Raw genomic sequence first — 23,332 nt, forward strand, 5'->3', positions numbered from 1 at the left:
TCAAAATTATTAAAGTATCTATATTATGATCTTTAGGAGTCAAAGCTTTGACAATTTCATATGATTATGTTATGCACATAAATATCCCCATATTATACATTACACATATTATTGTATGCATTCTTTTAAAATAAATAGTATATGCATGGATATATAATACATTCATACTATACATATTCTTGTATTCATTTTATTTAAATAAATATTTAAAAATTATGAAGGATATGACACAAATATAGATGGTGATTAACAGATACTTCTAGTTTTATGTTCTCTACAAGCTTGTGAATCTAATTTCTATAATAATTCCCAGATCTAATGACTACAGTAATTTCCAGTTACAAAGTCATATTTAAGATTGAAAATCTTTTTAAAAAGACCTTTAATTGTCACTTTGATTCCCTGTTCCTGTGGTTCTCAGCTTATTATAATATTGCTCTGAGACCTACAGGAAAAGAGTTTGATTATATTGTCACAGACTGATACTCGTTTCCTGCTCTGAATCTCACACAAACTTAAGGAATTGCTTCCATCTTTCATTGCTCCATTTTTTCATCCCAGTCTTCTCTGGGCAGGACCCAGGACTGTGGGCAATTGCTGAGGCCTGGCAAATGCAGTTTAAAGTCAACCCAGGTGTATCTGGAAAAAAAAACAAAAACAAAAACAAAAAAACAAGTAGCCATATGGGTCAAAACGGGAATATTTGGTATGTTTATAGGTGCAAGAACTGAAATCCTAACATAGGAGGAAAGGCTGAGAGAGTTGGGATTGTTCAGCCTGGAGAAGAGAAGCTTTGGAGTGACCTAATTGTGGCCTTCCAGGACCTGAAGGGAGCCCACAAGAAAGATGGGGAGAAATCATTTGCAAGGGCCTGGAATGACAGGACAAGGGGCAATGACTTCAAACTGACAGAGAGCAGGTTTAGATTGGATATTAGGAAGGAATTCTTCCTCATGAGGCTGGTGAGGTCCTGGCACAGGTTGCCCAGAGAAGCTGTGGCTGCCCCATCCCTGGAAGTGTTCCAGGCCAGGTTGGATGGGGCTCTGAGCAACCTGGGCTAGTGGAACGTGTCCCTGCCCATGGCAGGGAGTTGGAACGGGATGATCTTTAAAGCCCTTTCTGACCCAGACCATTCTATGATTCTGCATTTAGTGGTTGCAGTGACAAAAGTCCCAGCAGATGGTGCCAGCACTTCCCTCAATGAAAGAAATTAAACAAAATTCCAAAACAAGGCACTGAGTGCTCATCAAAGAGAAACTGGATAAAGGCTTTAGTCTTTGCATCCTATCTGGTTCAGTAGAGGCCATGCAGTGATGACACTGGTGTATATAATGGCAGGGTAAATGCAAGAAAGATCCATTCTTTTTAAGAATTCAGATAGTTTCAGAGATATGTTTGGTTTTAGCTGGTTTTAAAGCAGCTTTTTTATTTTATTTTTTTTAATACACAGAATTTTTTTCACAAGACTGCAGAGTTCAGTGAAAGGAGATGACAGACCTGGCTTGGAAGCAGAGGTACTGCTACTGAAAGTAGGATTGTCACCACAAGCAGTGTGCCATAAATGCTTCAAGGTTTAGGCAAAAAAAAAAAAATCACTGGTCGAGGTTAAACCGTAGACTTCACCATGGCCAGCACCCCCACAGTTTTAAAGTGGATAATTTTACATTAGAGGCTTGTTAGCATTTAAAGCTCTATTAAGTAACAGTGCTTAACTATTTTGTTTGTTTGTTTGTTTTTATCTAGTCCAAAACAGCAAAACTTCAGAAATACCACTTTTATACTCCAATGGGAGGATAAGAACTTTATTCAGATTTAACCACAACTCTACAGTGGGCCTTTAGAGGTGTGCTGCATTAGTTTCTCTGCTTCCCATGGTGTTTTCTACCAGAAGGCTTCAGTATTTCCCTTTTTCCCCGCTTCATCCTTCACAGAGCAGCAGAGATCTGAAACAGAACCTCCAGTCACAACAGTGAGACCTCAGTTTGTCTCAAGGTCCTCTTGGAGTGACATGTGAACTTGCCTCGTCCTACATTTAATCCACTTCAGCTGATTGAACTTACAGGCATGTCAGTGGAAGAAAACATAGGTACTGCCTGCTGCTGGAGACTGAAAAACATCCCAAAATACGTCAGTCTCTGTCTTTTGCAAAGGAAACATGTTGGTCAGAGAATAAGCTGCATTCCCAGTAGGATCTTTGAAGCTGACACAAAGCATTTCTAGGAATTATGCATGTTTCTTTCGATGGCAATTCAATGCATTTCTCCCTCTCTCTCCCCCACCTGCCCAAATCTTTAGCTCCAGTCCAACAGAGTGGCTGAGAACGGCCACTGACATCCTTCCCCAGACATATAAACGTAAAGAAAAAACCCTGGGGCCCGATTGTATCTGTCATTTGTACCCACACTCGTTGGCTGCGAAGGCTGGAAACAATCCTCCCCCCTCCTGTGCCAGGACTGCACAGTTATTGTTGTTCCCGCTGTTTTGTCCCGCGGCGGTGACCCCGGGATCCCCTGCATGGAGCACAGACACACAGGGAGCAAAACCCAGCACTCAAAAACCGCTCCTAAAGTGCCTGAGGAGATAAACAAGAGGGGGGTGACATTTGCTGTCTCCATTTTGCAGCCAGGGGCAGTGAGACCAATGGCAAGCAGAAAGCCTCTGGCAGAGGCAGGGACTGAGCCTTTGGAGCTTGTAGGATCTGTTGGTCGAAGCTATTGTCGGTCTGTCCCAAAACAGCTCTTGCCTCTCCAGTGTGTGGCTGTTACTCCCTGTTGGCACTTCCCAGGGCCCCAGGCCTGGTGGATAGACAGGTCTGAGGGAGCTCAGCTGTGGCACGAGGCTCTCCTGGCAACCACCAGCTCCCTGAGGTTCCCTCAGTGTGATCTCAGTTCCCAACCAGGTCAAGTGAGCTGCGTTTGCCGCCAGTGTGCAAAGTGTGAGCAGGTGGCTCCACTCCCACCTCTCCAGCCCCAGCTTGGCAGAGGTCTCTGCAAACTGCTGTTCAGAGCAAACACTCCTCCTTTTCCCCTTCCCAGCTCCAGCACCTTCCTCAACATTATCCCACCTCTCTGCATCACCAGTCCTCCTGTTCTCTTGCCCTTTCATGTAGCACACCCTGGCATTTTGGGCACTGTGGTGGTTCCTTTGCATGTACTGTGGAGAAAGTGCAGAATCATAGAGTCATGGAATCCTAGAGTCATGGAATCATAGAGTCATGGAATCACAGAATGGTTTGGGTTGGAAGGACTGTAAAGATCATTTCATTCCAATCTCCCTGTGGTGGGCAGGGACACCTTCCACTAGCCCAGGTTGCTCAGAGCCCCATCCAACCTGGCTTTCAACACTTCCAGGGATGGGGCAGCCACAGCCTCACCAGCCTCCCAGGGAAGAAGTTCTTCCTAACATCCAATCTAACCCTACTCTCTGTCAGTTTGAAGCCATTGCCCCTTGTCCTGTCACTCCAGGCCCTTGGAAATAGTCTCTCCCCATCTTTCTTGTGGGCTCCCTTCAGGTCCTGGAAGGCCACAATTAGGTCCCCCCAAAGCCTTCTCTTCTCCAAGCTGAACAATCCCAATTCTCTCAGCATTCCCTCATAAGGAGAGGTGCTCCATCCCTCTGATCACCTCTGGGCTTGCTCCCAAATCCCTCCCTTGCACTCCTTGCCTTGTCCATGACTGCAGCTCACCATGGCTGGAGTGGGAGCATTTCTGCACTGCACCACTACAACTCACATCTGTGTCTCCATCTCTACTCTGGTCTCACTTTTCAACATATAAGCTATATGTTCCCCCTTTATTTCATTTTCTTCTCTGCTCTTTTCAACTTTCTGCCTCGTGCATATCTGATACTTGAATTAGTCTCTTGTATTTTCTGTTTATGATCTTTGTACAGTTTAATTCCTATTATGTCTATTTGGTTCCTATGTTAAGCAAAGTTTATTGCTGGGGCTGATCCAAATCTGGAAGGCAAATGTCATCACTTTTTTTCCTTCCCATCAAAACTTGAGGTTTCACGTTCAGCTCTCTGTGTGGGTGCGAGTTTTGCTATTTTTGGAAACATTTTAGTCAAAATCTCCAACTCTGTTGTCCAACAAAATCTGAAATTTTGCTGAAAGTTTTCACTGCAGCTCTGAGTTCCAGCCAGCTCTGCACTACTGCTGCAGTTCTAAAATAATGTCATTTTGTGGCCATTTCTTAATAAATAGCTGCCAGCTTGGGGGGGGGGGGGGACAGTCCTTTCTCTTTAAAAGGATTGGTTGCCCTTCAGAGTCCCTCTCACACAATAAAAATAAGATGCCTAAAAGAAACCAGAAATATGTCCCAGCTTCAAGAGAACTAAATTTTGAAGGGAATTTCAAGATTGTTAAACTTTGTCAACAGACAGAGCAAGGCTCTTTGCAAGCAACGTGTATTCTGTTTCCTGCCATGGCCAGCTATGCACATTTAGCACAGGAAAAACACTCTGAAATGTTAACTCAAAAGATGAAGCAGAACTCAGAAGATACCAACAGAAAAGCATCACAAGTTCAGAGGGGGTTTACAGCTTACATCATGGGTAAAACCTGTATTTTCTGCTGTATTCGTAACCTTGGATTCATTACAGGGTGGCTGAGATGCCCAGAAAGCGGGTTGGGAAGACAGCTCCCTGCACATGGCAGGATCACTTGATGGTGTTCCACAGCAGGCTCAGGAGGGTTTTGTTACGTCATGGCTTTGAACTTCACCCCCACACCTCCTTGGACTGTGTCACAGCTCCTCACTTCCATTGTTCAGAACTGGACATCCCACAGAATTTTATTACAGGTAGACACAAACACAGAGACATTGCACAGCTGATTATTTTAAGAAGCGTGTGTTGCTCTGCACCCTGTTTCCAAGAGGTACAGAAAACGTGAGGACCTTAAATCAGATCATAACTCTTCCAGGTACTAAGGTAACGAACAACAGGCCTGTAAAGATGCTTTCTCTACTTTTTCTGATTGTGGAAAAAAATGTGTGTGTGACACTGCTCACCTGCATAATGCTGAGAAGATCTGGCCATGACAGCAATGAAAGACACAACCTGACACTTAAGCACACACCGAATTTCATGGAGGTGCTTAATGACCAGTTTTCTGTGGGCTGGATTATTTTTTTAAACCTCTAGAGTGCTCTGCCAAACTGAGGGACTCAAACCACACCACTGAGGTGTCCAAAAGATAGAGAGCAATCTAACCTAGCAAGAGTCCTAGTGAACCCACTATTCCTGCATATAGGAAAATGACTGGAAGGGATATAAACCCAGTCTCAAGCTCTCGCTGGGCACAGCGATGTCTCAGCTCTGCATTCTCCACGCAGCTCTTGTGGCAGCTGCTCACAACAATGGGGGCTCTATTCCTCCTTGTCCAGGCAGGAAAACACGAGCATGGTGAAAACACAAGCTACTCAGACAAGATAAAATGCAACTCATGTAGTGATGAATACAACCAGAAGCACTGAGGTTTCCATTCTCAGGGCTGTGCCCCACTACCTAGAGTAGGTGCCACTCTGGGACTCCTGAGCTCACCTCTACCAGTATGTCCATTTGTGTGTTCCTTGTTCCCAGCATGGACATGAAAATGTGCAGGAGTCCTATGTGAGCTCAGCTAGAAGGAGTTTCTGAGTAAATCTGTGAGCAGACCTGCAGCTAAATGCAAGAACAACAGCATTTCTACCACTACTATCATAAAAGAAGTGCCTAGGACAGACCCCAGTGTGGATCACAGAGCTCTGCCAGTTCATGCTAGCCCTTGATCCAACTGACTGTGCCTTCCTCTAAATTAGAAAACAAAGACATTTGCACTAAAAAGCAGAAGGGTCAGGACGAAAAGCTTCCATTAGTAGAAATTTTCAGACTATTCCAGATGACAGCTTTTATGCAGAAAAAATTAACAAGAAAATACACGTTATACTGTTATACTTTGGAAAATTCTGTCCCAAATCAGCACAGCACTGTGATTAACTGAATGAATGGGTTGCACTGCATAGTCTGTCTTGTAACAGTTGGGAGAACAGTCTTTTCCCTTGATAACCCCTGAGTGTCAGGTTCAGGGAGCCTGTGCAGATTTGGTGGCCGTGCCTTCTCCCCTGACTGAGATTAGCTACCATCTGGTAATGCTCCAGAGAAGAACCTTTCCCCATTGTCACTTCCTTTGTCTGATGGTCTGTAACATCTGACCTCTGCTTGGCAGGTCGTGGCCTTCACCTCCTTTCTTTCCAACAGGAATAATGACAGCAGGGTTAAGTTTATATGATACCTCTGGTAAGTGCTACTTGTGAGCTCTGGGCTCTCCCAGCACTGCTCCTCTCTTTGATGCTAAAGTTTCTGTTTTGACCTCCGTGCAGTATTAAATCAGTCTGCCCTTTCTGCCACCAATCTGGCTCCTTGGTTTGCAGGGATCTGCACTCCTATTTCTCTCCCCTGGCTCATGGTCTGTGAAAAACCTGAGCTTAAGGTGTGCACCAGTCGTTGTTGCACAACAATCTTTTCCCATAATCAGAGCCTTAAATTCTCTCTCTCATTCAATTATATAGCTCTTATTCCTTGTTCCATGTGTAACTGATGGACTAAAGGTCTACCAACCATCAAAGCAAGAGGCAGTCCTGGCCCCAAAGCACTTCCTCTCTGATGTCAAACAGGGGACATTTTACATTTTTGTTTATTAAAAGGCTGAATTCCATGGCAAGACTCCCATGAACTACTGTGAGAACAAGATTTCATGTTAAGTGACTTCCTTAAATTCATGGCAGAATGTTCTGGCAAGACAAGTGTGGAGCTCTAAATTCCTGGATGTCTATCCCGCCTTGGAACAGCATGAGTGCATCCCTCTTTATGTGGATCCTTTGTCAGCACGACTGACAAGAAGAACATTTTCACTAGAGAGCTTCAGTGGTCAAAGAGCACACCGTGGTCTTCCAGTGTCACTCTTCCTACTGTGTACAGTGTCTTCCCATTCTCATTCCCTAGACTGGGAGGTTCAAGTTGACAAAGAAGTCTTTTGCAGCGAATTTAGATTCTATATAAATGACAACCTTGACAGCCTTGGAAAAAAACACTTAAGCCACATATAAGAGGTTTAGATATGGAAACAGAAATACTGTTATTTCTTGGGGTGGAAGTTTCCCCGGACATCCAGGCACGTGTTTTTGGAGATTTCAGACAAACGCTGGTTCTCTGCTCCCCTGGAAATCAGTTCAGGTCAGACATTTGATCACTTTTAGGTCCCTTAACTGCCCTGAGAGTGTCAAGAAGAGATGCTGAGTGCACGGGCAAGTTAGTGATGTACTTCTAGAATCCTGGGAACCAGGACCTGCCTCAGTCCATGATGGAGCAGAAAGCCTCAGATATCCCTTCTGTACCTCTGTGTCTGATTTCATCCCTGGCTCTCCAAGGTGTGGTTTGCTGTCACGCTGCTTTCAGTCCCATGCAGATTTTGGTGCACAGTTCCTGGCTGGGGAAGGCTGGAAACTCCTGAGGTACAGTTCACCACAAAGATGCATTTCAGAAGCACTGCCAGACAGTGCCATCACTGTCATCAGGGGCTGCTTTGGGTGTAATTTCATTTCCAGGTGCTTTTCAGCCTGGATTCTCTGACACAGCCACGCAGGCCATTTGGAAAGGTGTTCTCACCACTCCTATTCACAAGGACCTGGAGTGACAGGACAAGGGGCAATGGCTTCAAACTGACAGAGAGGAGGTTTAGATGGGATATTAGGAAGAACTTCTTCCTTGGGAGGATGAGGAGGCCCTGGCACAGGTTGCCCAGAGAAGCTGTGGCTGCCCCATCCCTGGAAGGATTCCAGGCCAGGTTGGATGGGGCTCTGAGCAACCTGGGCTAGTGGAAGGTGTCCCTGCCCATGCAAGGGGTTGTGACGGGGTGATCATTAAGGTCCCTTCCAACCCAGGCCATCCCGTGATTCCATGATTTTCCCGGCGGTGCCGCCGGTGCCGGCAGGGGTCGCGCGCGGCCCGCGGGAGCTGGATCCCGTTCCCGGCATCCCAGAGCACCGGCACTGCTGCGGCAACAAAAAGTTAACAGCCCGTGGCTGAGGCTTTTAAAAAGGCAAGGTTTTTTTTTTTCTTTCCCATCTGGTTTTTCTCTTTCTCTGCTGTCGCTTACCTGCAGAAACCCGAGCTTGCCAGGATGGATTCTCCTCTGCAACCAGCCTCCCTTCAGCAGATGCCAGGATAAAATGCCTCTCTTTCCTGAAGGGCTCCTCTCTGCTGCCAGCGGGACCAGCGGCATCTCAGCTGAGAATGAAAGCCACTGTTTTATGGCTGCTCTAGCCTGATATGTCGGAGTATTGGCCAACACAGACACACAGAACTGCTGGAATTGCATACGAGTAACACAAGGAATGCAAAGATTTTCTTGGCATCACTGCTAGGGAATGCCCACTTAAGAATACTTATGTACTTTGTACACAAGATCCCTTTTTCTTTGACAGAATGGATAATGAGACATTTTCTCTGCACACCCAAGAAGGCACATGGTGTGATTCCTGCACAGGGCGAGGAGTTGGACTCGATTATCCTGGTGGGTCCCTTACAACTCAGTACATTCTATGATTTTATCATTCTAAGAACCTAGAAAACCTGGGAAGATATCCCAGGGCATCTCTCTTGGGATTTAGCATTTACTGTAGCATTCAGAAGTCTAAACACACAGCCAATAAAAGAATGTGCAGTAATTAATTTTTAATGATCCTTTCCTGGGTGTGGCCAGTGGTTTTGTCACTTTAAATTCTTATGCAAATAAAATCAGGCTAATCTTCTTAAATAGGTAGCTGTAGCTGTGTCAGCCTATTCCAAGCTGTCAGGAGAGCTGCATAATACTTGGAATTCTCTAAATTGTTCATGTCAGTGGGATATCAACTATCAGCACAATAATAATGATAATAGGCATGTGTTTGCTTGCAAAGAAGTTATTGCATAATTAAAGGCCTCATTAAGGGTTTTCAGTACCTCACAAGAATGCCCCTAACTTTCTGATTGTTTTCATCCTATTAATACTAACATCCCACAAGCCACTCCCCAAGGGACTTCTTGTTTTAATCACTTAGTTGAGAAAGTCAGATGCAACAACATATCTGAAATGAATTAACAGCTCGATTATGCCTGAGGTGCTTTCATTAACAGGGAAGAATGCCTGCTTATGAGACTGCCATCTCTCCAAAGTAATGCTCTCTCATTTGGGCTTTCCTAGATCACGCAACACTGCACCTAATGTGATTCCAGTCATCCCGCATAAGTGGTAGGGGAACAGAAAGGGTTAAATTTAAACCTTCTAGTATTTTGTACCAGATTCCACTAAAAAAAAAACGAACAGTACCAGCACAGCCCCTCCCTAGCAACACAGGAAACCAAGTGACAGCGCTGTTGCACTCAGGGAAGATCACCCACATCCACAAGTCCAGGGCATCACAGGCCACAAGCATCCTGCAATCTGTCAGGTTCCAGGGAATATCCATGCCCTGTCCTCATCACAAGATGCTCCATCATCCAAAACAATCTGAAAACCTTCTCCACTATAGGGAAAGAACCAGAGAGAGGAGCAGCATGGCCAGATTTCCGAATCACACACTTAGAGGGATTTTATCAGGTGCACAGATGACAGGGCAATCTGAATGATGCTGACAGCCCTGAGGAGCCTTGTGCTGGAGTCTCTGCACAGGGACACAAAGAGGCTTCGGGCATGTGGGGCAGGCCTGAGACCTGCAGAGTTGGATCTACTATTCCACCTGTGGACCTAAAGCCTGGGTCATTAGCATTTCTTAAGATGGCAGTAGATAATCTAGGAAGGCAACCACAACCCACACCGTAAAGCAAGGGAAACAAAAACAACACAATAGTCCCTGCCAATGTGACCTAGGGCAAAATTCCTTCCTGACCCTAGATCTGGAGATTGGTTTAACCCAAGTATGCGAGCCACACCTGCCCACAGGTACTTGAGAAATTTTCCAATACCACTGCAAGCATAAGCATGCTTGTCCAACCTCCTTTTTTTCAGCCAGGGCAAAGCCGGTACTTCAAAAGTGAAATTAAACTTTGCAGTGTGGGTAATAAATCGTAGGAGTTGTGAAGACTGTTTCTTCCTAGTCCTCAGGCAGCCAACATGAAGTCTGTGACTGGCACAAGATAAATACAGTAGAAAAAGTGGCATCCAAGTCACCTTCAAAGTCCCTTTCCCCCATCCTCATTACAACTTTGAGAACAACAATACATCAGCCCCCTCACCCCCCAGCCATGCCCTGATGTGTTTCCTACACACACAGGCAAAGCAAAGGGATGAAACAGAACTCCCTGACAGGGAAAGTAAAGCAGCAGCCTGGGAAGATTTGAATGAAGTAGAGTCACCATCCCTGGAGGATTTTAAGGAAAGACCGGATGGGTCACTCAATGCCATGGTCTGGTTGACAAGCTGGTGTTTGGTCACAGGCTGGACTTAATGATCTCAGAGGCCTTTTCCAACCTGATTGATTCTGTGATTAGGCACACCTTTTCTGTCCATTGATATGCAGTCTGAATAGCAGCCTTGTGCTCACTCCAACTTCATATCCCAGCACAAGTGTGTGAAAAAGTGGCATAACCACATGCAGATGAAGTTTGTCCCACCCAGTCAGTTCCTCACTCATGTAAGCAGGGGCCAACAGGCAGCTCCCACCACAGAGGGTAGGCACAGAGCTGTGCTTTCTCTTCTTCCAAGTCCTTCTGCTCCACCACCATCTTTGAACTGATTGCAGACAGGGCCAGATTCTCTTCCCTTTGAAGTGAAGACCAAACCTGCTTTTGTCCTTTGGTTCTGAACAGGCTCAATCCCCGTGAAGTCTACGGGATGTAGGCTCCTAAAAGCCAAGTCACATGTGAAATTGGTACTTCAGCTCCAAGGTCAGGTGGCTGAATTTGAAAATTTCTGTCCTCTGCTCCTCACTTAAGGCTCTGTGACTGCAGGCAGCTCACAGGGCAGACAAGGTGTATCTCATTTACACCTTTGTTCCTTGTCCTTCTCCTCACCCTGAACTTGTCAGGGACTCATGTAACACCTGTCACAACCATCACCATGTAGTAATTATTACAGGTGTTGTACTACCAGCTGTGAACTTGCAATTCAGCCATTACTATCAATGATAACAACAAGAAGCAGGTTAATGTTTTATCATTCTCTCAGCTCTGGTTACCTCTGTCTGAAATCTACACATAAATATCAGCCTACTTGTGCTGTTACCACTCCTGCTCTAGAATGAAAGGCAGCCCCCTTTTCCCTCTGAAATTGAAATGGATGTATGGATTTTAGCATAAAATGAGGCAAAGCAGGTAGACAATCACAGCAGTTTGTGAAAATTAGAAGGTCTGTGTTCTGTATTTTAAGCCTATTGAGCTGCATTTAAAAAAAAAAAAAAGATGAAAAAGAAAGGAAACCGGCTGCATATTTGTTTTTAAACTTCTATTCTGACAGCCAAGGATAAGGTCAGGGCTGGGAGTAGGAGCAAGGCTGGGGAAAGAATTATGGCTAAGGATAAACACATGCAGGACTTAAGAAGTGAGGCAAAATGAGGATGTGCAGTGCTCCTTAGGTTATCTTGAATCCTAGTAATTCTGAATAGGCAAAAGAGATCAGGTGGCCAGTAAATAGCAACTGGATCATACTATTAATAAGGGCATAATTTTAATATTATCTTACAAACCAGGTTGTGTGTTATAGCAACAGGCAGGAAAATCATAACCTCCTGATCAGTGCAAGGTGGGTTGGGAAGCAGCCTCCCCCTGAGCAGGGTGGTAGGTGTATGGACTCAATTCCACCTTGGAGATGGACTTGCTACAGGAACTCCACCAAGTCCCTCATCCAGGCTTCTGCTTCACCCTGGTGTTATTCAGGCTGAAAGCCTGGGAACAGGCACTTTCTTTCAACATGTACCTTCTTCAGTGCCTGGCAGGAGAGTCTGATTTCACAAGATTTTATATCCTACAGAAAACACAGACAAAAAATGCACTAAAAGAACATGGTTTACACCATGTGCATTATTACTGTGCCCAGCTGTAAATAAAATTGGGCAAACTCATCTGCTAGGCAGAAAAGGGGATGGACTCTGCCTCATTTAGGAACAGATTAACTCACCTACCCTTCCCATTATCCCCATTTCCACTGCTTGGACAATCAGGATGAGTCACTTCCCCACTTTTAGGCACATGGCTGTGCTACTTCACTAAGCCTGGTTTTTTACCTGTTTCCCTGGGATTTGTTTAGAGGTAAAACCCTACAAGAACTGCTGCATCAGAATCCTACCAATCAACCACATCAGGGCAGAGTTTTACACTCAGAATACCCAGGACTGCCTCACACATCCCTAGGGCTTTATCTTCAGGATCACCTGTGTTCAGCCTCAGCAGAAATCCTGGAAGCTCAGGAATAGTTTCTTCATGCTGTGTCAGTTGGCCTGGGATTAAAAATCAAGGCCAGCTGCCTCTGGAGCTACCACCAGATATTCCCAAAGGAACACCTCTCTGAAGTGGGAGCTCAAGGGTCCATATTCATTGGTATCATGGAGATTCTAGTGTTTTCCTGACAATCACAAGGAAAGAGCAAAAATATTTTTAAAGCCATTTCTTTACTAGCTAAGCCTATCTGAAGTTTCTGAGTAGACAACAGGGTTTCCCATGTCAAAACTTCCCTTGAGTAGATTTGAAAGGTCCACCATAACAAGGAAAACACAGATGCAGATCATCATTGCTTCATCCTGGAACCTCAGCAATAACACCAGCAATGTTGAGCTCTAAGACATACCCAGCAAGGGCAACAGACCCGATTTGGAGCTGATAGCATCACTGTATCGAAAGTAGTGGAGTTATTTCTGTGGAATTGGGAGCAGAAACCAGCCAGTATTTTGTCCTGTGGAGCTGAGGCACCACCAACACCACTGCTGTCTCCTGCTTTCCCTGCAGAACCACGGGTGGCATTGCAGCAGCAACAGCAGCCACGCTGAAACTGAACCCAAATACTTAGATTTGTCAGCAGAATAAGCCAGCACATCTAAGAAGTCTTCAGCACCTCAGCCTTTCAGGCACTTCACCAGTTACAAACTCTCTAGGCAGTGCCTTACACACAGAGATGTTTCTGAGATAGTGTCTTCTTAGAAAGAGATCAAACGTGGATCTGTTTTGCACTGGTGTGTTTTGCACCACTGCCTCCAGAATTGTGCAGCTCTCTCTGCTTTGTTTTGTTCCAGATTGTACAACGAGTGTCTCTCATCAGGTGCTTCTTAGAAGCCCTTTTAATAGGAGCAGGATATTTGAGGCATCAAATTGCATCCCGTGGGAGTTGTAGGATTAGGCTGTGGAGCAGTTCATGTTATATGTTCTAAAGGACAAATAGCACTTTATGTTTTGTCTGTTCACTTAGCTCTGAAATGGTGAATTTTGGCTTGAATTAGCTATCATTTGCCTTGATCTTGTTCTCCTAGACTGTCACACACCAAGTGGTTTGTGCTTGGGTGCTGTGCAATACTTATCATCTCCTAATGCAACAAATAGAACCACAGAATCACAAAATGGTGTGTGTTGGAAAGGACCTTAAAGATCATCTCATTTCAACCCCCTGCCATGGGCAGGAACAACTTCCACTGAACCAGGTTGCTCAGATTCCCATCCACCCTGACCTCAAATGTTGCCAGGTTACATGAGAGCAAGAACTTGGAATGAGAAACTAAACATCAAGGATTCAGTATCTGGCCTTTTCAAACAGTAGGCCTGACTAGTCAGTGGGTTGGCTTTGAACTTCACTCTTTCCTTTGCACACAGTTCAGTGCAGGAAAACCACGATCTCTTTAGACCACTATTGGACTGCCCTGGAGAACTTCTCTTTTCCTCTTATGGAGCATTTTAAGCTTCTGGCTTTTGCCCTGCCAGACCAGAGGCTGGTGGATAGTTATGGTAATTTTTGTGGCTGATGAATTATTCTGTGGAAGAATTCTTGTACTGTTACTATTATTTATTATTTGCTAAGTGCTGACAACACACTTCCATCCCAAAAGAGGGACTTTACGTGAGGAAACTTCTTTATTTACATGTGCACATGTATATGTACATGAATATGTCCTCACTTCTGCCTCAAATCCCAGTGGATCATCATTTCTCTGTGAGTTTCTGCATGAAGTGTCCCTACAGAAGCAGAGCCCAGATGGATAGACAGCCTTAGATGGTTCGTATGGACTCGATCAAGAACGTCAGGGTCTGTCTTCTGGAACGAGAGCTCTCCTGTCAGAGAAATTCATCAGATCTGCCTCCTACAGCTGTGCAGAGAGCACCAAACAGGAGCCACATTCTGGGCAGTCACTGAGTACCAGATTTAGCCACTCTGCCCATTCCAGGCTCATGCCAGGAACAACAGCCTTCCCATCTCCCTCAAAGGAGATGCAATGCTCCCAGGGCACCGGAGACCAATATGAGGAGTGGTGGGAAGTGGAACAGCTCTTAGCAACACAGGCTTCAGATTTCACCTGCTGCAATTTGGGAGTGCTGTGCTCTAAACCATTTGTGCCCCATGGACACGATCAGATGTTATTCACCACACAGCTCCCTTGATCCTTCTGGACTTGGGAATGACAGCCTAAAAGCTCTGGGGCAGCTCCCTTTAAACTCACACTGGAATCCAGTATGAACATGAATAATACAAGCTGCACATTAGCCTCTATTGTTTATTTTGATATTGAGGAACATTTATCTTAGCCTTTCCCTAAACATCCTCAGCAGTCTTCTGCTGAAGTGGGAAGAGCAGCACAAGGAATACCACAAATACCAAGGTAATGTCATCTATTTTTTCTAAAGCGAACTTGGCAGATTTTGAAAGGATACCCACTGTGGCAAATTCAAGGTTCAGTAAAACCTTTTGATAGTGAAAATAAGGAATGTCAGATATCAATAATGGAGGCCTTTTCAGACTGGGGCAGGACAGGATCCAAGCAGCCTTGCAGCAATGGAGCTATGAGAGAGAAGCTCAGGGATGTGCTCTCCCAAACATCTCCTGAAGCAAGGGCCTCACCAGGGAAGCACAGAGATGTGTTGGGAATGTGTAATTTCAGATGGTGAAGCAGCTCATGAAGAACTGGTACAAACTGGCTGGGAAGGTATCAATGAGTGTTCAGGGCCAGGCTGGATGGAGCTCTGAGCAACCTGGTCTAGTGGAAAGTGTCCCTGTCCATGGCAGGGGGGTTGGAACTGGATGTTCTTTAAGGTCCTTTCCAACCCAAACCAGTCTATGATTCTATGAGTATTATTTTCTCTTTGCATCTCTCTGCACTGCAGCCAACCCGATAATTTCCAACCGGACCATGCCTGGCCATTGAACTGAATGGAAAATCTGGCCACTGAACTGCTAATTAAACATTTCAGAAAACTTTCAGCTTTGTTCATTCTGCCATTTACTGTCCTGATAGGGATGCTTGTGAATACTTGCTCCATCCTTTTCAGGCAAACAGATGCATATGCAGGACGTTATCTAAATGGAGACAATTTAGGCCAGAAGACTGGGAGAAAACCTGATGATGATGATGAGACATATTTGTCTGCTGAGCAGCATCAGTGTGTGAAGATACTGTATTTGAATCAACGAGGACTTCAACATGTAAAGCCCCAGAGCCCACACTGGGACAAAACAGCCCTGCCCCAACTGGAAGGGGATGGTTGTGCCACATGCCCTGGCAAATTCTTCTCTCCCAGGATGTGCCATGTAGGCAGCTCTGAGGAAGAAACTTCTGTCTCTGTTCCCTTTTGTAGGAGGGCTGTTGTATGCATGCTGGAAGCAGGCTATGTTTGTGTTGGCCAAGATAAACCAGTCACTTTGCCTCCACTGGGGTGTTTTCAACCTCTACCTATCCACGGATACCACAGCGAGTGTTTCTAAACAGCAGATTATAAGAAAGCACGAGGTGAGGTTGCAGCCAGACTGTGGTTTCTTCTCTCTCTCTTTGAGGCAGAGAGCATTTCTAACCACTTTCCTGTCTTCACAGAGCTGATGATGATCGCATCTTCTTGGAATTTGCTGCTTGTGCTGGCGCACAGCGGCAGAACCACGGCAGCCGCCGGGGCGCACTGATTGTCTCTCTTCTCCCGTGGCTAGGCCGGGGTCACTCCAGTTTCTGCTTCCAGGGAAGGGGACTCCAGCGGTGTGTGTGATCTAGCTCCAACTAAACTCACTGTGGACAGCAGAGCCCGAGGAGGGGTGGAAGGAAATGGGAGTGAAGAGGGATTAACTCCTCTTGAAGCCCTGCGAGGTGCTGAAACACAACAGCGGCAGCTGATGGGCAACAGGGAGGGTGTGGGACATTTGGTCATTACCTCTCCACATCAAAGCTCTTGAGAAAAAGAAAACAACCAGCATCCTGTGAATAAGGGAGGATAGTTCAAGAGTGTCACAGTGCCTCTCCCACGGAGAGCTAGCGCTGCTAACAAAAGCGCAGGGGCGGCTGAATGCAGCTTAGGGGAGATGTCTTGGGGTTGAACTTCCGATGAGATCATTGTGTGGCCTCAAAGGTGCATGGCTCCACTGACCTCTCCCTGAGCAGGGGGTGGTCATGGACTCAGACAGGAGCAGAAGCAGCAGAAAACACATGGGAAGTTTGTCTGTTGTCATCAGCACACCGGGTCAGGTCTCAGCTGGGATGAGCCCTTAGTCCCACTGGCAGGAGGGCTTTCCCGTTTCACTCCAGGTGAGGATTTGGCTCACCTCCTGCACTATCCATTCAGTAAAGCCACATACCCTCTGTTTGGAAAAGCATGTCCTGAAGAGTTTCCCCTTTTTGGATAAAATCTCTGTCTGCCCCTAATCTGTCTATCTGTCTCACTGATCTTGCCTGCCAGGATACAGCTCCCTCTATCACTCCATCTAAAGCTGGAAGCTGGTCATCCTTTTTTTTTTCCTTTTTTTTTCTTGAAGTAGTTATATCCTGTTAGGAACTCTACTGCTGCTCCCTGGTGGGAAGCTGCTGGGGGGTGCAGAATGTTGATGCCCAGAGCAGAAATGAGGAAGTTGGACCCTGTGGATCACCTTTTGCAGCTCCTTCTGACCAGACTGTCCTGTGTGCCCTCCTTGTGGGCTCTGCCACGACTTGTGCAGCCCATAACCTTTGAAGAGCAGCAGCTTGTGGGAGGTAAATGATTGCTCAGTTTTGCCCAGGCCTGCTCAGCTTAAAGTATGTTTTGCTTGTTCACAGTGTCTTTGAGCACATGCAGCCAACCTCCATCAGCTGCTTTGGCATGATGTTGTCAGGGAGGGAGAGTTTGAAATGATGTGGATCTCTCTGGCTGAGGACATCCCCTCCCCTGTGCCATCATCCTTGCTTGAAGAGCTGTGTGGGAGCTAGATCTGGGACCCAGTCCATCGACAGATAAACCTGGGATAGTAAACAATTTGTTTTCAGCCGTATTTGTTCCCCTCTTCAGCTGATCCTGTGAGATCTCATAGAGCTAGAGCATTGGCAGTGGGAACAACCAAAGAATGCCAAGTGAAAGAAGGAGAGGACCACCACCTTTAAGGGCTTCTCAGGTAAAAAACATTTTATCTCAGCTGGAAAAACCATGTCCTTCCTATTGCCTTCATTCTTAATACCCTGAGTCTTGAAAACTGATTCCATTTTCCATGCAGTCCTATCCATCCTGCACATCCAGCTGTGACAGACTGATCACTCTCCCCCAGGTTTGGATCTTCTGCTTCCTCACTTCAGACCCTGGTTTCTGATGTGCAGTCCTTCTCAACCTTTTTCTAGTGAATTGCTCCCTGATGGTTGAATATCACCATGGCTGACATAAATAATTGAAGCTGCACAGGCCAAATCTTATTCTGTTCCCTACCAAAAACATTCCCATGCTTTTAGAACAGGAGAATACTTGACCCTACTGTACCAAGCTAGAGGACAGCATGAGCAATTAATGCCAAGAAATGATAAAGGAGGATAAGATTTAAAAAATAAAACCAAACCCCGGGATATTGGGCTGAACACAGGTCTGCTGCAAAAAGATAGTGTCTGTGTTTCCATCAATATGCAGTGATTACATATGTTGCTGATAAGGGCGGTGGGGAAACCAAGATGTATCCCTAAACAGCACACGGGAATTCCCTTCTGGAGGAGAAAGGGAGGCAGATCTGGCAGGGGGAAAATGATTCTCATGCTTCGAGAATTTTTTCTGGATTCCTTGGGGTGTGTCAGGCTCATAGCACGCCAGCAGCTGCAAAAGTGCACACTCTGAGTGCTGTCCTTTGCCATAACCTCCCATTGCTAATTGGATGAATAAAGGACATTCCCTTCCTCTGTCTTACTCCATAATGCTACTGGTGCAAGCCTGGAATATCCCTCTTGAATTTGAAAGTCATTGCCCAAAGTGCTCTCAGCCTGGGAAAAAAGGGTGTTGTCCACTAGGTAAACACACTGGGATCTCTTTTAGAGAAGTACCTTTAGGTCTTGAGAACAGGAATGAGTGAAGGAGGCAAGACATCTGCTGCACTTCCTCTTCTTACTCCATTTCAGCCTTAATGCAGAATGATGGAAATATGTCTGCCTGTTTTAGGGGCAGAGCCCAGGCCTGGATCATCAAAGACAATCCTCAAATTAGCTGCCTGTTGGCACTAGAAAACTCTTGAGATTTTTGTTAGCACACATGATTTCCACTAACACAAGCAGCAAGAGCAAGCTAAGAAAAAAACCCCACACCACGTTTCTAAGCATTCGAGAACAAAACAGCAAAGAAAAGAGCAGGTTAAATGTAAAAAATGCGCAAGATCGAAATGTCAGACAGATACAAGTTCTTTGCACATCAAAGGCTGCAATACTCTGAAAGGCAACAGGCACCAAAATTCTATTTAACCTCTGGTAGGTAAGGAGAGGAATTCAGGTGTGACTCATGCAGGTGAGTTAAACCACAAGCCAAGAGTTGTTCCACACTTGGAGTCAAGTGATCAGTAAAGGCAAAAGTGCTGGAGGAGGGGCACACAGTCTCCACTGGGTTTTCAGAGGTGCGTGCTGGTTCTCTGTGAAGTCCAGGATCATTTGGAGCAGTGGCAAGAGGTTGGGAGCACTGTTTTGGTCACTGCAATATGAGAAAGACATTTAACTGTTAGAGAGCATCCAAAGGAGGGCAACAAAGATGGTGAAAGGCCTTGATTTGAAGCCATGTGAGGAGCAGCTGAGGGCACTTGGTGTGTTCAGCTGGAGGAGACTGAGGGGAGACCTCATTGCAGCTACAACTTCCTCAAGAGGGGAACAGGAGAGGCAGGCACTGATCTCTGCTCTCTGGTAACCAGTGACAGGACCTGAGGGAACAGCCAGAGCAGTGTCAGGGCAGGGTTGGGTTGCATCCTAGATTCTTCCCCCGTAGGGTGGTTGGGCACTGAACAGGCTCAGGGCAGTGGTCACAGCACCAAGGCTGACAGAGCTCAAGGAGAGTTTGCATGATACTCTCAGGCACATGGTGTGACTCTTGGGAATGGTCCTATGCGGAACCAGGAGTTGGACTGGATAATCCTTGTGAGTCCTTTCCAACTCAGCATATTCTGTGATTTCCTTGAACAGCTTCCTAATTGTATTTTCGGCTCCTCCTAGAAGGATTTGCCTCCTCAGGATTGCTCTAATCTACAGCCAGGGCACAGGAGGTATAGCTAAAGGATGCTATAAAGGATGCTATAAGGGATGCTCAGGACAGATAGAGGGAGGAATTTCAGTGCAGGAATTTGTAAACAGATAGCTGAGAACCAGAGTTAAGGTAAAGCCTCCTCGGGTCACACTGAACTCCTCTGCAACTGCATGTGTGTGAGCAGGAGGCTCACCTGCTCACCAGACTTTTTAGGGGGTGCTTGGCACCCTCTGTGATTGTTCTTGCTTCTGTCCCTCCACACACACCTTCCAGTTTAAGGAGAGACCACATGACTGTGCTAACACAGGCTAAATCCCACCAGACCATGCCACTCCTACCAATACCAGCAGCAACACAGCAAGCAGGACCAACCTGCCAGAGAGAAATGGCCAACCCACAGAGAGGGGCTGTGCTGTGCCAAGGGGGCACTGCTGGTGTGTGCAGTGAGCTGTACACACGTAGCCAGCTCTGTGTGTGTGAGTGAGCATGAGACACGTCTCAGCCTTCATCATTTTGAAGGACTTTTTTTCTGCTTTTGCCAGCATGGGAAGGCTGCCTCCCACTGCTCACCACAGCCTCTCCCCCACTTCTCGCTGCTGCAAACCTTTCAGCTGCATCTCGCCCCGATGCGAATATTTAGAGCTGTTAAATTGATGGGCTGAGTAAATAGGATTAGCTCCGTGTGCCCAAGGGGGGAGGCCACCGCTTGCACAGACTGATAGAAAGACAAGGGGGAAGGCTGAGGAGGAGAGGGTTGCTTTCAAGCCGACAAGAATATGCTATATGGGAGGTACACAGATAGCTTCCAATCTGCCAGTGATTGGATTAGACATGCTCTTAAATGTGAAGTGCCTATACAAGTCTGGGGCTTAGCTGGTGCCGGGCTGCTGAGAACCTGCCGAGGTGCTCCCCAAGGATTGCTGCTACCCCAGCAGGCCCTGGAGACGTCTGACTGTCAGGGGGCAGAAAGCCCCTGCTGCTGGGCCCTGTCTCGCCCACCGTCCCAGGCGTCGGATCTTTAACCCGCTCCCGTGAAAGCTGAGATCCTTTGCCTCCATCTGTTCACATGGGATGGCTTTACAATTCCCCTCTAACCTACCAAAGGGAAGCGTGAAGTGATCTCTCGCTGCCTGGTGGAAGGAAATCTCTCCCTCCCTCCATCTTCCCCCAACCCCCCCCCTCCCCTTTTTTCCCTCTTCCAGATGAAGAATTTGAATGTCTTCATGGTCTGTTTAATATATAAAGTGAGTTCTTGATGAATTTTTTGAAGCTGTGCTTGTCTGGGCATTGATTATTGTTGCTAACAGTGATGTGAGCCAAACGCTTTCCTTTTTCCAGAAGCTTTGATAATATTTCCAAGAACTTTGGCTGCTCTTTTTACCAATCCAGTTTCAGAACCAAAACACTAAAATAAAGGTGACGCCTGGCCTGTTTTGTAGGATAGTAGTGAATGGCAATGGCTTAGTAAATATTTCTTAGGTTTATACAAAAAGAGCTCCAAATATTTTTAATTGGAGCAGAAAAAAATCTGAGCAAAAATATTGTAGTTGGTGAACAAAGGAAAACCATACAACTGTGATAACTGGGGTTTATTCCATGGATATTATCCTTTACTTATTTTCTAGTCACAGAGAAAATATTGGTGAGGAAAATCTTTGTTCAACACCTATTTTGACACAGTCAGGCAGCATTCTGATGTCCACTCTTAATTAAACACTGTCCCTGTTTTTGAAGCAGATGCTTGCCCTGATATTCTACAGAGGTAAAAGTTATACATCTTTATTTTCTTTTTTCCTTATTTTTGTTTATTCTGGCTGGAAATAACAATAACTCACCTGTGAGGCCTAAGCTGCAGCAATAATATTGATGAATAGAAATAGCTGAAAAAAATACAGGAAGGACCATGAGCTCTGTAGCATGTCAAAAAAAATTATCACTGCTTTAGGGGAATAACTCCTGCTTTTAGGGGAGATAAAAAGGAACAAAAAAGTGATTTCACCTCAAGAAGTGAATTATGGAGCCAGAAGCCAGGTCCTGGTGTTGGTACTGACTCCTAACTTAAAGGTCTTGTTATTAATCCTGGGTTATAGGCAGGTAAAAGCACGAGGCAGGAATAGAGCAATGCCTTATGGGCACAACCAAAATTAAAATGCGGTAAAGGCTTCCTCATCATCGCCCAAAAGGTGACTGAGAATTACATTTAGACTTTTGGGAGACATTTTTGTCAAAATAATACCTAGCTATGTACACAGGTGTGATACATTACATAGATACTATCAGTAAATGATATCATAAATAGAATGCGAGAACTTTCAAACATGATTAAGTTTCTGCGCCACATCATGGTGATAAAATAAGGTACAGAGGGGGGAAAAGAGCTGCCAGAGAGCAGAAGGGCGGGGACTTCCAATCCATGAATCAATCCACGAGGACTTGCTTCCCACCACGGATCAGCTTCAGAGCAATAGAGGCGAGTTCAGCTCATCCTTGTTCCTGCTTCGTGGTTGTATACCTAAAAGCTGAATCACCCCACCATTTTTTTTAATTTTTCAGATGTTGGCATCTCCTGATACAACACTTGAGGCTCTTTGCTCACTGTAATAGCAGGTTGAATGCAGGTGCCTCGTGGTCACTGGTAAACTGATTGTAACACTGCTTGGAAGAGTTGGCTCCCCGGTGCCTTCTCCACTGGTCAGGTCTCTGCTTCTGAGAACAGGAATTATCTCCCCATTAATTTAGGAGCTGTGGTGACATTTTGGTTGTGCTGTTTTCCCATTAGGCCTGCGGGTCTCTTGAGTGGGCCTGATTGTATTATCTTGTGTTGGAAATTCAATTGCTGTGCCCAGTGCCCTTGAACTACTGTGTACATCAGGCTTTTTCAAAATTTCTGTCTAGAAGGCAATGACATCCTCCACCTTCCTCTGAAGAATAACTGGATATTAACATACACTCTTTGTATGAGATTAAATTCCCCTTTTCCCTCATCTTTCTATCAAGTTTAATTTTAACTGATAAGCTAACAGAACTGAATGCAGAAAATGGATGCTTTCTGTGCAAAATGTGTGTTTCTAAGCACTCCCTGGTCAGCATCAGTCTTTGCCAGACCTCTGTGTGGATGTGTGGACCTGGCCCTTCTTCTGTGGCCATCCATCCCTCCTTCTCTGTCTCACTCCACTCAATCCCACCCCACTGCAACAGACACATCAGTCTACAGCAGGCAGAGTTCATGCCTGCACAGCAGACCTGCTTCCCCACATTCCTCTTTGTGCTTTCTAACACTGTCTAACCTGAAAACTACCTACATCTTTCTGGAGACTAAAACTACTGAATGCTCTACTAGTTCCAAATCAACCTTCTGACTCTACACAGCTTCTTCTGTCTTAGCAATGTTTCCATTTCTCTTCATGAACAACACCAAAAGGACCTTGAAGGTCCCCTGAATTGACTCAACTTTTCTTCCTTTTCTGGCCTCGTTAAAGCTGTTCTTGATTTTATCAATTCTTCCTGCACTTGTGCACTTGAATGTTATGCAATTATATCAGATAACCTACTCAAACAGAGGAAGAGGAAATTACAGATGGAAAGGCTTCTTTAGATGGATGAGACAAACCCCACTCCCCTGGGAAGAAGGCAGGAAAGGAACATACACACCTCACTCATCCAGGTAGTGTGGTGTTCATTTCTCCCTTAAGAACCA

The 23,332-nt window shown here is 45.6% G+C and overlaps 1 long non-coding RNA gene across 1 annotated transcript; it reads right to left on the reverse strand.

The window, feature by feature from the left end:
• Positions 1-365: 365 nt before the first annotated feature.
• Positions 366-4,674, reverse strand: LOC135414051 (uncharacterized). Its single transcript, XR_010430552.1, has 3 exons — positions 4,548-4,674; positions 3,065-3,153; positions 366-639 (listed from the first exon to the last, which is right to left on the reverse strand). It is a non-coding gene; the product is annotated as an uncharacterized LOC135414051 (long non-coding RNA).
• Positions 4,675-23,332: the final 18,658 nt, after the last annotated feature.

The sequence above is a fragment of the Pseudopipra pipra genome, chromosome 5 (assembly GCF_036250125.1).
Source record: "Pseudopipra pipra isolate bDixPip1 chromosome 5, bDixPip1.hap1, whole genome shotgun sequence".
Lineage (NCBI taxonomy): Eukaryota > Metazoa > Chordata > Aves > Passeriformes > Pipridae > Pseudopipra > Pseudopipra pipra.